The sequence below is a fragment of the Leucopleurus acutus genome (genome assembly GCF_964270905.1).
Source record: "Leucopleurus acutus genome assembly, chromosome: 2".
In the NCBI taxonomy this organism is placed as follows: domain Eukaryota; kingdom Metazoa; phylum Chordata; class Mammalia; order Artiodactyla; family Delphinidae; genus Leucopleurus; species Leucopleurus acutus.
The window spans coordinates 171,357,627-171,372,715 of record NC_139143.1 but is presented as its reverse complement, the minus strand read 5'-3'; the positions used below and the strand labels follow the sequence as shown (position 1 = coordinate 171,372,715).

Below are 15,089 nucleotides of genomic sequence, written 5' to 3'. Positions count from 1 at the left end.
TAGCAGGTGCAGCTCTAGGTTTTATTAATCCCACCTAGACTGGGAGGTAAGTGAAAGTACACTCATTTTACCAGCGAAGAACTTGAGAGATGAAGTTACCTCCCCAAAGTCAAAGATAATTATGTAACCACTCTTTACATATATTCAAGGAAAAGCAATTGCATCCTAATCAGTTGTCCCTGCAAGGACTTACTGTGTCTGGACCACATATAATTAGACCTCAGACTGACATCACAATAGGACAGATCGTAGCTTATATACTCCTCTCTGGCAAGCAGCCCAGTTTCATTCGAGGTGGCCCCACCAATGACTCACTTTGTACTTGTCACTTCAGAGACTGGCCTTGATTATTGTACCACCCTTTACCAAGGGTTAAGAGAAACCATGAGTCAGAACTGCTCATGCCATTGGCCTCCACCTGCTCCCATATTTTCCTTCTACTAGCCCTCCAAAGAGGCCTCAAACTGCCATTACCCTTTTGAGGTCACGCATTGTCTCTAGAAGGGTATTTTGAAGGTACACATTGCCCAGTGTTTGCTGAAACAATGAATTTAGCGTCCATAAGGATTTTGATTACTGTACCCCAGGAGAGAGAGGACTACAATTGCAGAGAAGAGGTTTGGAAAACCACCATCAGAAAGGGCAAGTCCAGTGGATATTGAATGGGAGGGGGTGGGATAGGAAGTCTACTTATAAAAGTTGAGAATGTACAACAAAAGCCAGGTGCTGAAACCAAAACACAGCCTAAACCACTGTTTCAATTCCATCTGTAAGAGGCGTGAAGGGAAGAGAAGGAAACACCAGCAGCCTGGACCGCTTGCTCCATCTTTCTCCTCTGTGGGTACCATTAATTTCTTCCCCCAAGAATTTTTGCCTCCTTCATAAAGCATAGAGGTCATATGAAAGGAACAAACACCCTCAACTTCTCTGCATCTGGTACTGAGGAGACACACACACACCATTAATTCATTTATTTGATCAGCGTTTATCTCCTTCCTGCCCCACCAAGAAAAACAACCTTCCCCTGTTGCTCTATCACCTACTTTTCCCATACTCCCTTCACATAATCTATTCTAACATTAAACAACTTAAATTCCTGTACAGTCCAAGCAGTTGAACTACGTGAGTGACAGAGGAAAAAGAAGCAATGCAGATGTAAACATTGCATTGATTGACATTGACATTGACATTCGTGTAGGACCTCTGGTCTATACATGCTGTTTTCCATTTCTAAAGCCATGTTCACTAAACTCATTAAAATATAAACTAAAACCAAAATAAAATGGCTTTCCCTGAGGTTACCAGTGTCTTCTTAGTTAACTGCCACATCCAAGGCCTGTTTTCAGCTCAAAACGTATACGACTACTCTGCAGCATGTGATGCTCTGGGCCATGTTCTAATCCTCAAAACTTCTTTGACTTGTCAGACACCACTCACTCTCCTGGTTCTCCTCTGATCATGCTTCCTCTGTCCCCCGGCTTCTTCCCTGACCACCATTTAAATGTTGGGTTTTCATGTCCTCTCATCACTCTCCCTGCTCTTCCAACATGACTTCAGTCACCACTCTTATTCTGACAACTTCTACATCTTTATTTACAACTCGGATTTCTTGCTTGGAGTCCAACCCTATATCCAATTACCCTGTAGACATATATACACCCACATGTTCCCAAGGTACGCACCTCCAGACTTCCTTTTCAAGGGGGTGCTGAGAGAGGGGTCGCAATGAGTGAGACTTCAGCAGCGTTTGCAGCAGTTCACAATTCAATAAACAGTGAGGTTAACAACAACAAAATAACTTATATTCACCTCCTATGCAGACATTACTCACCACCCCTACCACCTACTTTCTCAGTTATCAGAGTTAGAGACCACAATATGTTCAACATCCCAAATCTGAAACTTTGATATTATCTGCAAGTTTCTCTCTTACCTCGCAGGTCCACTAGGACAATAAAGTCTGTACATTCTCTACCTCAGAAATGTCTCTCAATTCCTTTATCTCCTCTTGCCTTGTTTACCATTCAAGTTCAAAGCCAACATAATTTGGGCTTCCCTGGCAGTGGGCAGTAGTTGAGAGTCCGCCTGCCGATGCAGGGGACACGGGTTCGTGCCCCGGTCCGGGAAGATCCCACATGCCGCGGAGCGGCTGGGCCCGTGAGCCATGGCCGCTGAGCCTGCGCGTCCGGAGCCTGTGCTCCGCAACGGGAGAGGCCACAACAGTGAGAGGCCCGTGTACCGAAAAAAAAAAAAGCCAACATAATTTAATGGGACTTTATAACCTCCAGTCTCTCCAATCTATCCTCCGACTTTGCCATTTGAGTTACCTTTCTAAAATGCAGAGATAGGGACTTCCCTGGCGGTCCAGTAGTTAAGACTCCGCACTTCCACTGCAGGGGCACAGGTTCAATCCCTGGTCTGGGAACTAAGATCCCACATGCCCTGTGGCACAGCCAAAAAAAGATAAAATGCAAAGATAGAGCAATCCTTTACTTCAAAATTATTGACCTCTAGTTACCGGCAGGATAAAATTTAAACTTTGTCTGGACCACAGGATACTCTGTATTCAGCTCTTGCCTATTTCTCAGGCTCATGAAAAGCCCAGGCAGTCCTCCCTTTGATGTTCCTAATCAAGCTGACCTCTCACCCTTCCCGGGAGACCACAGGCCTGCTAGTTTCCTCACTTGGAACGCTGTCATCGTCCACACTCCACCCTTTTACTATTCCTTCAAGTTTTAGCTCAGATTTTAACTCCCCAGGAAAACCCTCTCAGCCTTTAGCCAATTGTTCAGTTGCTCTGTCCTCAGAATACATTATTCATGCCACACAGAGCTTACCAAGTAGTAGTATAATTTGCTGTCATGTCTATTTCCCCCACTGTGAGTGCTCAAGGACAGAAAAAGTGGTTCATCTCAATCCCCAGTGTCTAGCACAATGCCTAGCAAATTAAGTCATATTCACCAAGTAAATGTTGAATGAGTGATTGAAAGGCAACTGAATACTTGCAATATCACCAGAAAAGTAGCAGAATTATTTGTCTCTCTTCCTCTAAACTACTGGTTCTCAAACATTTTTGTTTCGTGACCCCTTCATAATTTAAAAAATTACTCAGAACCCCAAAAAACTTTCTATCTGTTGGTGATATCTATTGATACTTACTGTACTAAGATTAAAACTGAGAAAATTTTAAAATATTTATGATACATTTCAAAATAATAATCCATTACAGGTTAATTAACAATATGTTTGTATGAAAAATAACTATTTTCCAAAAATAGAGAAGAGTGGCATTGTTTTACATTTTTTGCAAATCTCTACTGTCTGGTTTAATTGAAGGCAACTCAGTTCTCATATCTGCTCTTGCATTCAACCTGTTACTATACGGTGTTTTGGTTTAAGTAAATGAAGAAAATCCAGTCCCACACAAGATATATAGTTGGTAAAGATGTCAGCCTTCTTTCAAATAAAACACTATTCCATGAAAAACGTGGCTTTTTCAGCTCACAACTCAAACAATGTCAGAAGTGCTTTTCCTGCAGATCAGCTTTTCACATGCAGCATAAATGCTCTATGTGTACTTCTCACTTTGTCACATAGAATATTAAAAAGACAGATACTCAGGACTTCCCTGGTGGCGCAGTGGTTAAGAATCTGCCTACCAATGCAGGGGACACGGGTTCGAGCCCTGGTCCAGGAAGATCCCACATGCCGTGGAGCAACTAAGCCCGTGTGCCACAACTACTGAGCCTGCGCTCTAGAGCCCGTGAGCCACAGCTACTGAGCCCACACGCCTAGAGCCTGTGCTCCGCAACAAGAGAAGCCACCGCAATGAGAAGCCCGCACACCACAACGAAGAGTAGCCCCTGCTCACCACAACTAGAGAAAGCCCGTGCATAGCAACGAAGACCCAACACAGCCAAATAATTAAATAATAAAAGACAGATACTCAAAAGGCAAGAATTAGTAAAATTAATGATTTTTACTTCTTCATCAAGGACGTCCTTCGGTGAAACTGACTTTTTTTTAAATTTTAAATTTGTGTTGATGAAGAATACAATGACCACCAGTACAGTTTGGTGACAGGGCTTTGAAGCAAACTAAGACACCAGCAGTTTAACCCACATTTTCATTTTACATCAGTGTAGACTCAACATAGTGAAGGAGGCAGAAAAAGTCTAAGTATTATTATGAAATAGTTTTGACCTCAGGGACCCCCACAGTTGGCCAACTACACTTAGAGAACCACTGCTCTGGGCCTGTTTCGCATCTTAAAACCTGGGTAATAGGGCTTCCCTGGTTGCGCAGTGGTTAAGAATCTGCCTGCCAATTCAGAGGACACAGGTTCGAGTCCTGGTCCGGGAAGATCCCACATGCCGCAGAGCAACTAAGCCTGTGCACCGCAACTACTAAGCCTGCGCTCTAGAGCCCACGAGCCACAACTACTGAAGCCCGTGAACCTAGAGCCCGTGCTCCACAACAAGAGAAGCCACCTCAGTGAGAACCCCGTGCACCGCAATGAAGAGTAGCCCCCACTCGCCACAACTAGAGAAAGCCTGCGCGCAGCAAGGAAGACCCAACACAGCCAAAAATAAGTGCAAGAAAGAAAGAAAATGCATGCTAGTAAAAAAAAATTTTTTTTAACTGGGTAATAATACCAATGTCTTAGAATTGCTGTGATGGTAAATAATGTATTTAAAGCACCCAGCACAAAATCTTATAGGAAGAACACCATAAATGTTTCTACTCGTTATAGCAGAGCTGTGATGGCTCTACGTCAATTTATCTAACATTTATTCGGAATTCTATCGCATTTGCAATATTTCACATGTAACATTTATCTTCAGGATTCTTTGCTTGCCTTCTTTATATTAGGTGTCTATATGTGTTAAAATACACGTAACATAAAATCTACCAGTTTAACCATTTTTAAGTGTACAGTTTAGTACTTCCGACTTATTTACCAACGCCATTTATCAAATGTTTATTTCACACGTAACAGGGTAGATTCAATCCCTTTTGAGACTGCGTTTCTCTAGATGCCTTTTTCTTTTTCTGTTTTTTTTTTCAGACAAGGCTTAAATGCCTTTTCTATTCAGAACACTTATTAATCCAAAGGTTTTTTGACTTTATTTAACGGCTTATCCTCCAGATTGGTGAACTGATCGTAGAGCCGTAAATACCCGATCCAGCACTTACCCATCAGCCTAAATACTTCAAAACCTCTCTTTCTGTAACTTGCACTTTCAAGGTTCCGCGCGAAGTCTCTAGTATCGCGAGATGCCTCTACGCCAGGTAGGGGTGGAGCTTAACCTGCGGTGGAGTCCCAGCACCCTTAGCGAATTTCTAACTCCCTAACTGCGCATGACGCGGCGCAGGCGCAGTAGAGATTTCTTGACTTCCGAGGGCTTCAGAAGGTATAAATACCGACGCCTTGAGACCGTTTGGTCTTTTCGGGGAAGGCTATTGTCATCCTCGTTGGGTGATAGGTGAGTGTGATTAGATGCCTGCTTCTTCAGCGTTTTGTCTGGTACTGGGTCAGCCACTCAGCCTTTTCTTTGGGGATCATACTATTTAGAATGATTCCGAATCTTCGGCGTCCATGCTGACTACCCTTACTCGCAAAAATAGGGCCGGGTCGGGTGTGGGCGGGGGAGGCCTCGCCGGCCGCGGGTCTCGGCCGTAACCAAGGGTCGCTAGCGCGGGAATTCCCAGGCCTGCAGGGCACGACCCTCCGCGCCCACAAGCTAAGTGCGCAGCGCCCGCGCTCATTTCCTGTTGCGCCATTATGCTGCTTCCTAGGAGGCGCGTTAGCGTCTTCAGTGGAGTTGAATGCAGGCCATTTTGTTCCCGATTCGGGTTATTCTTAATTCTGGTGCCATTTATTTTTTCTTTTGGGGCAATTTTTTTATTTCAGGCGATCGGGTTAAAGGTAGGAGCCTTTACTGGCGTCATAACGGCTGTTATTTGCTGTTCTTCGGCAGCAAGCTAATCGCCTGTTGGGGTTCCTAGATGTCTTTGGAGTACCTGGTTGAAAATTCAGATTATTGATGTGTCTGCTCGTTAGTCTTGCGCTCAACTCTTGTTGACACTCTGGGGTGATTGGGTTCTACTCCCTTATAGATACTGCTGCGAAGTAGCTGTCAACTTGGTGAAGTTAATTTCTAAAGTATAGTAACCAACGTGGATACCCCGGGAGGTCACTCTCCCCGGGCTCTGTCCTGGTGGCGTATGGGAGCATAGGGCTCTGCCCCATGATGTATAGTCCCTTTCCACAACGTTGGAGATGAAGCTGGGCCTTGAGTCTGCGCCTGCATATTCCTACAGCTTCTCAGAGTCCTGTGGACAATGACTGAGGAGACAAACCATGCAGGAAACAGCTCTCTAGAGCAGCATATCTGAATCTAGGTTGATCCGAAGTGAATGAAAAATTTCTTTTAATCAGTTTCGGTGTACTGCTGGATTAAAGCTCTTACCTGCTTTGTTTTGCAGCATTCGTTTGGGATTCCAAATAAGTTGATTCGGGGTAAGTAAATCTACGAATTCCTTTTGGCCTATCAGTGTTTGCCTGCCAACATTTTGCATAAGACATTTGATCATTTTGAGCTCAGTTCCATTTCATGAAGATGCTGCCGTTCAATGCATCTAGATATTTTGCTACTTTTTTTTGTAGGCATGTTGACAGTTTCTTAGATGTATGCTCATATTCCAGGAAGATGGCTTTTTAAAGTTTATCTTCACATCTTTAATACTCACGATAGAGGAGAGATTTCTGTTTTGCAAATGGAACAATTTTGAATGACTTAACCAAAGACAGCAAAGCTGTCACATGAGCCATGTAATGTGTGTACCCTCTCGATCTTTCCAGGGGAACTAAGGGTTTGGTCTCTTGTACAGTTCCTTTCTGTGATGTGGAGGGTTAAGTTGTGCCAGCATATGTCTACAATGACAGTAACTATGATAGATAAAGCATAACTTTTGGAAGTTATTAGAAACAGTTGCTAATCCTGGTGGACTTGAACTTCCCTCAGGTGTACATGTAGTATGGGATGAGGGGAAATGAAATGTCTTGAAAACAGGGGTACAGTAAGTCCTTTACATACAAACCTTAAGATGCGAACATGTCCAATCACGTAAGTTAATTCAGGTGTCTGGTGTACATTGTCACATGCGTGCATCCTCTACAAGTGGTTGTGTTTTAGTATACAGTACTGTATGGAGTACAGTAGGACAGTATCTGTATTTTAAGCCCAGGATGTCTGGAAACAAGCATAAAAGCAGCAGTGACATAGGTGGTACTGCTGAAGAATGAAAGAGATTCATGATGCAAGAAGTGGTAAGGGGGTTTTCTTTATTTGAGGAGGCACTGTTAGTTTTTGAGGCAGAGGACCCGGACGTAGAATGGTACACGAAAGTTGCAGCAACCATTCAGAATGCAATGCAGTGCTACTGTGTCATCTGATGAGAAGAGCTAGTACCCAGATATCACTGGATCATTTTTTCAGGAGGGTAGATAGAATTGAATCCAGCAAGGGACCAGAACCTGTGCCATCAGTGTCAGGCATGAGTGAAATTGCAGCTTGCCCTCCATCTCCTGTTGCTAATGATCCTTCAGCTCTGCCATTTCCCACCTCCTCTCCCTCCAGTCAGTAACTCATGGCCTGTTCACTCGAGGCCAGCCCCTGTATGCTAGCTGTTGTACTTTTCAAGGTACTGTAAGATTTAAAATGTTTACTTTATTTCTTTGTGTTTGTTTTTTATGTATTTGTGTGAAAAGTATTATAAACCTATTACAGTACAGTACTATATAGTCGATCGTGTTAATTGGGTACCTAGGCTAACTTTGTTGTACTTTGTCCGCTCTCAGAACGAAACTTGTCCGTATGGGAACTTACAGTAACTGTTCAGTCAGACATTCCAATGTGGATACCCCGGGAGGTCACTCTCCCCGGGCTCTGTCCTGGTGGCGTAGGGGAGCATAGGGCTCTGCCCCATGATGTACAGTCCCTTTCCACAACGTTGGAGATGAAGCTGGGCCTTGAGTCTGCGCCTGCATATTCCTACAGCTTCTCAGAGTCCTGTGGACGATGACTGAGGAGACGAACCATGCAGAGAGACATCTAGTATACCAAAATTTAAAAGTGAAATAAGATTATTATGTATGAATCTAATTCTTTTTTTGTCCTTTCATTCAGGAGAGAAGAGGAGCCTTACCTGACTTGTGCAGTTAACAATGCTTTGGGGGCCTTTATTTGGCAGGGAGATTAGTAAAGTGAGTAATACACTATTTTTGGAAGATCAGCCTGGGCAATTTGAAAATGTTAAGTTTCAGCACAATGTTTAACCCTGGAATTGCACCTTATAAACCAGCAGAGTAATAGTGTTCTGTTAACCAGGTGCCTTTTGAAATTTAGAAGGAATTCCAGAAGACACTTGTGTGGGCAGGTCTGTGGACAGTATAGTGACCTGGGAGTCCCAAGAGACCCTTTCAGGTTTCCTATGAGGTGGAAACTTGATGTACTGATACTAAGATCTTGGCCATTCTCAAGTAAACTGGATTTTCTTAAAAGTGGAAAGCAGATGCCCATGAGAATCTACATGTCTTAATAAAGAGATCCATGTCAGTTTCTAATGTACTCGGGTGAATTACAATAAAGGTGACTATATACATAATTGTGTGGTTCTTTTTTTTGGCCGCACCATGTGGCTTGCAGGATCTTAAGTCCCCCAACCAGGGATCAGACCTGGTCCCCCTTCAGTGAAAACACCAGGGAATTCCCTATGTGGTTCTTTCTATGCAAATATGACTGCTAAATGAGTATTGTATAAATGAAGCTGCTTGTTCAAGCAGTTAATACCTGATTGATTCTGCACTAATTAAAGGCCCTGAGCTCTTGCGTTTAATGTTGGCATTTGTGTACTACTACTTGGGAAAATGCATGTATCCTAACCAGTTGTAAATAGGTAACTTAAGGTGTGGTCTTAGAGACTTATACATTAGGCCACCGGACATGGGTGTTGAATGAGAGGTCTTCATGCTAATGAGACCTAACCATTGTACAAGATTTGGTGCAGATGTTAAAAAGTTAAAAGCAGCTGTTGGGGTAGTTAATCCTCTGCTTCTGTGTCAAAGAGCTATGCTTGAGTCAGTAGGACTTTGTGAAGCCTGTGTACAGGCTGCCAGCATTATAGGGAAGTCATAAGACTGAAGGATGGGGACTAGCGGGGAACCATCTAGAAGGTAGAGTCTAGATCTTGGGTGGGGCTATTAAGTGAATTTTACAAGATGGGGAGGTAGAATAACCCATTTAGAATCCATTGGGGTCAGGTTTAAGGGGGGGATTTGGGGGTTTGGTGGGTTGTGGCCCAAACACATGGAATGTCCAGATGTACAGTTTTACAGCATTCAGGGACGAGAGGGTAAAGAATATGAGCTAGTTTGTGGCTATGATTATTGGAGAACCTCGGTTGCTTTACCTGTGCAAGTAGCAACACTTTTAGTGCTTACCTGTGCCGGGCTCTTCTAAGCACTTGGCATGTGTTACTCACAGCCCTGAAGTGGGTATTAATCTGTCTGCTTTGATAGGAAAACCCAGGAGGAGAAAGGCTAAATAATTGCCCAAATCTACAACTAGGAAGTGGACTGGTCCTGTATCCCCAGGGTTAGCCCTGTGTCCAGCGCACATCTTGGCATTCCCACATAAACAGTCTTTGGATGGTAGATGCACAGTAAAGTGTGAACAATGTTTTTAGTGTAAATTCTCAGGGTAGGGCTGGGTGCTAGGTGGGGAATACATCCATTTCTGGTGTCCAAGTGTAGCTGAAGCAAAGCTGTCAGCAAGTATTCTAGGTCACACCCTTTGCCAAACTTCAGGTTGCAACATACGTACCTGTAGACTTTTTACAAACAGGTTATTCTGGCTTTTTTCTCCATGTAGGCCTCAGTAGTCATAGCAGTAGTTGCTAAAGTGAGACTGCCTGGGTTTGAATCCTGATACCACTTGTCCCTGTGACCTTGGGCAAGCTACTTAACCTCTCTGCCTCAGTTTCCTTATGCATAGAATGGGAAAATAAAAGTACCTCTTGGAGTTGCAATGAGAATTTAGAGTTAATATTTGTAAAAAAGCTTACAGTCTCGGGCTCCCCTGGTGGTGCAGTGGTTGAGAGTCCGCCTGCCGATGCAGGGGACATGTGTCCGTGCCCCGGTCTGGGAAGATCCCACATGCTGCAGAGTGGCTGGGCCCATGACCCATGGCCGCTGAGCCTGCGCGTCCGGAACCTGTGCTCCGCGGCGGGAGAGGCCACAACAGTGAGAGGCCTGCGTACCGCAAAAAAAAAAAAAGCTTACAGTCTTAAAAGTACAGTGAGCTTGTGAGAAAATTCTCTGACTTAAAAGCAAACAACTAGGGATATAGTATCCATTAAAGTTTTGTTTAATAAAGTCTGCCACCACAGATAAATGATCTACTAAACCAGGCTTATCTCACTCAGAACCCTACCTATTCGGGAGAGAAAAGGGGAGAAGATGGAGGGATTAGTATTGCCCAAGATCACCGAACTAGTAATAGAATCAGGATTTGAACCCCAAAACCATATCATGATATACTGTTACCTTTCAACAAGGCAGCGTGGTAAGATACGTACATTATTTCGTCTAATATTCTACGTACCCCTGTAAAGTAGGTACCCTTTGTGCCCATTTTGCAGAGGAGACTGAAGTTGGAGTTGAGGAACTTGCACGAGTTATATAGCCAGTAAGTGGCAGAACATGCATCTGAGCAAGGCAATTGACTGCAGAGCCTGTGCTCAACCCACATCATACCATGCCTTGAGAAAATTAGCTATTTACACTTTGTATTCAGCTAATTAGTACCCACTACACCATAAAAACTCGGTTTCAGTTGTAACAAATTATAAACCTACTATGTGCCTATGTCTGCTTGGCTCTGGATAATACTAAGACATGAGTGCAGTTTCTTGGGGAGCGGGAGCCCTTCCTGGCTGTTACTTATGTCTTTCACCATTTTCTGTCTTTATGCATGTCTTTCCCTCTGATGGATGGGATCTTAGTTCCCCAACCAACCAGGAATCAAATCTGGGCCCCTGCAGTGGAGTCTTAACCACTAGACAGCCAGGGAAGTCCCAGAACCTGTGTCTTTATGATGGTATCTGACATTTGATGAGGATTTACTATGTGCTAGGCATTCTTTAATCCTTACAACAGCCCTATGCAGGGCAGGGACATTTTTTATGTCCATGTTATAGAAAAGGAAGACAATCAAGGTTAGATTATTTGCCCAAGGTCACACATCTTTAGATGAAGGTCTGCATCTTTAGAGCCTGAACTCAGCCACCATTCTCACCTTCCCTTCCCTAAGCACCCATGATGGCTTCTCTCAGAGGTAAGGTGGGCACCTTGAGCATTCCATCATGGTAACGTTATTAGCATTCTGATGTGCTTATTTTTTAGTTGATGTCCATCTAACCTACTAGTTGAGTTATCCTTAAAGAATGGGACCATATATGTATGCTCAGGACCTAGTACTGGGCCTGGCAGATAGCAAATGCTGGTTGATGACTTTATTATTCTTCTGTGTTCTATTTCATTGATTTCTGTTTTGATCTTTATTATGTTCTTTTGTTTATTTTGGGTTTAGTTTGCTCTTCTTTTCCTAGTTCCCTAAGGCAGAAGCTGATTAATTTGAGACATTTTCTTCATTTCTAGTTTAGGCATTTAGTGCTATTAGTTTCTCCCAAATACTCCTCTAACAATATTCCACAAGTAAAAAACAAAACAAACAAACAAAAATATTCCAGAAGTTCTGCTATGTTATGTTTTCATTTTAATTCAGTTCAAAATACTTTGAAATTACCTTTTGATTTCTTCTTTGACCTGTGGACTATGTAAAAGTGTGTTTTTATTGTTTTTATATTTATTTATTTATTTATTTAGGCCACGCCAGGCGGCTTGCAGGATCTTAGTTGCCCGACCGGGTATTGAACCCAGGCCACAGCAGTGAAAGTGCTGAGTCCTAACCAGTGGACTGCCAGGGAATTCCCAAAAGTGTGTTTTTAAATATTTGAGAGTTTTCCAAAGATCTTTCTGTTATTTGTTTCTACTTTCATTCCATTGTGGCCTAAGTATATGTTTACTTTGTATGATTGAATCATCTTAAATTTAACAAGACTTTTTCTATAACCTAGTATAGCCTATCTTGGGAAATGTTTCATGTGCACTTAAAAGGCACGAGTATGGGGCTTCCCTGGTGGCGCAGTGGTTGAGAGTCCGCCTGCCGATGCAGGGGACACGGGTTCATGCCCCGGTCTGGGAGGATCCCACATGCCATGGAGCGGCTGGGCCCGTGAGCCATGGCCCCTGGGCCTGCGCGTCCGGAGCCTGTGCTCCGCAACGGGAGAGGCCACAACAGTGAGAGGCCCGCGTACCGCAAAAAAAAAAAAAAAAAAAGGCACGAGTATGTTACTGTTGTCCGAAAAAATCAAGGTGGAGTGTGAAGAATGGTTAAGTGTTCCATAAATGTCAATCAGTTCAAATTGATTGAAAGTGTTGTTCAAGTCTATTCTATCCTTGCTGGTTTTCTTCCTACCTGTCCTATCAGTAATATTGAGAGTGGGTTATTGAAATCTCCAGCTATAGTTGTCGATTTGTCTGTTTCTTCTAGAAGTTCTATCAGTTTTTACTTCACGTATTTTTTTTTTTTTTTTTTTTTTTTGCGGTACGCGGGCCTCTCTCTGTTGTGGCTTCTCCCGTTGCGGAGCACAGGCTCAGCGGCCATGGCTCACGAGCCCAGCCGCTCCGCGGCATGTGGGATTTTCCCGGACCAGGGCACGAAGCCGTGTCCCCTACATCGGCAGGCGGACTCTCAACCACTGCGCCACCAGGGAAGCCCTACTTCACGTATTTTGAAGCTCTGTTATTCGTTGCATATACTGAGGATTGTGCATTTTGATCGACTCCTTTACCATTGTGAAATTACCTTCTTTATTTCAATAATACTCTTTGCTCTGAAATCTACTTTGCTATTAATATAGCTGCTCCAGCTTTCTTTTGACTAGTGTTACCAGAGTTATGTCTTTTTCTGTCTTTTTACTTTTAATCTATTTTTTCTATCTTTTTACTTTTAATCTTGAACAACATGGGAGTGCTACTGAAAATCCCCATATAACTTCACAGTTGGCCCTCCGTATCCGTGATTCTGCAACCATGGATTTAACCAACCTTAGATCGTGTAGGACTGTAGTACATAGTACGTATTTATTGAAAAAAATCTGAGTATAAGTGGACCTGCATAGTTCAAACCTGAGTTGTTCAAGGGTCAACTGTATTTATGTTTAACGTGTATATCTTGTAGGCAGTGTGTGGTTGGATCTTGCTTTTTCTATTTATTATGACAATCTCTGCCTTTCATTTGGAGCGTTCAGACCACATTTATTTTACTTTTTTTAAAGCTTTTTTTTTTGTATTTATTTATTTGGCTACATCGGGTCTTAGCTGTGGCATGTGGGATCTTTAGCTGCAGCGTGCAAACTCTTAGTTGTGGCACGCATGTGGGTCTATTTCCCTATCCGGGGATCGAGCCCAGGCCCCCTACATTGGAAGTGTGGAGTCTTAGCCACTGGACCACCAGGGAAGTCCCAAGACCACATTTATTTTTAATCACAGATCTGTAGGTTTATAGTTTATAGGTTTATAGTTTGAACATTTTTTAGCCATTATTTCTTCATGTATTTTATGTCCCCAGTTCCTCCTTATTTTCAGGGTCTCCAATTACCTGTAGAGTAGGCTACTTATTAAAGTTATTCCATAGTTCACTAATACTATTTTCACTTAAAAATTTTTTTTCTATGTTTCATTTTGGATAGTTTCTTTTGCTGTGTATCAAGTTCACTAATCGTTGCTTTTCCAGTATCTAATCTATTGTTAATGCTATCCAGTGTATTTATAATCTTAGATATTGTCGCGAGAGAAACTCACTTTGGGTCTTTTTATATCTTCCATGTCTCCACTTAGCTTTTGGACATATGCCATACAGTTATTATTTTTTTTTTTAATGTAAGTCTTTTTTTAAAAAATGTTTTTAGTTCTTTTATTTATTTATTTATTTTTGGCTGCGTTGGGTCTTCATTGCTGTGCACAGGCTTTCTCTAGTTGGGGCCAGCGGGGGCTACTCTTCGTTGCAGTGCGTGGGATTCTCATTGCAGTGGCTTCTCTTGTTGCAGAGCACGGGCTCTAGGCGCACGGGCTTCAGTAGTTGTGGCATGTGGGCTCAGTAGTTGTGGCTCATGGGCTTAGTTGCTCTGCGGCATGTGGGATCTTCCCGGACCAGGGATCGAACCCACGTTCCCTGCATTGGCAGGTGGATTCTTAACCACTGCACCACCAGGAAAGCCCTGCCACACAGTAATAATAACTTTTAATATCGTTTACTTATAGTTCTATCATCTGTGTCATTTCTGGGTTGGATTCAATTGATTGTTCTCCTTACTATGGTTTGTGTTCAATAAATAAAATACAACAATAATAGAGTGTGAAAAAAAATGAATATTTGCATTCAAAGAAGGAAAAGATAATTAGGGCTTAGGAAGGCTTCATGGAGATGGCAACTGAATTGAGCCTTAAAATATACATATCAAGAATTCAGCTAGGCAGGAGAGAAGGCACCTGGTAAGAGAGGTGAGAAAGGTAAGAAAGGAGGAATGAGCATGGGCATGCTCAGAGTTCAGTGCAGACGCCAAAGGGGAAATAGGAAACCAACAGCTTGGGGCATTTGCCACCTGGTGCTCCTAGCACAGCACTGAAGAAATATCTGAGTCTTTAAAGATTTTTAAGCTGGGCAAAGCCTCACAGCCATGATTTAGGGAGATTAACCTTGGGATCTTGGTGGAATGAAATGAAGGGGGAAAGGATGAGGGGTGGGAGCAGAGGCCAGGTGGGTGGTGCTTTAGACCAGAGGGGCAGAAATAAAAGATGGAGAGGAGAGGGAAGAATCAGAAAAGATGTGAAAGTTTGAATCTGTACTTCTCGGAGAACCTTAACCTTGGCTTGAAGAATGAAGGGGGTGGTGGGGGGGGGG

At 43.1% G+C, this 15,089-nt stretch overlaps 1 long non-coding RNA gene across 1 annotated transcript; it reads left to right on the top strand.

Moving 5' to 3' along the window:
* Positions 1 to 5,395: 5,395 nt before the first annotated feature.
* On the top strand, positions 5,396 to 8,670 carry LOC309977880. Its single transcript, XR_014327103.1, has 3 exons — positions 5,396 to 5,486; positions 6,490 to 6,523; positions 8,193 to 8,670. It is a non-coding gene; the product is annotated as an uncharacterized lncRNA (long non-coding RNA).
* The last annotated feature ends 6,419 nt before the right edge of the window (positions 8,671 to 15,089 follow it).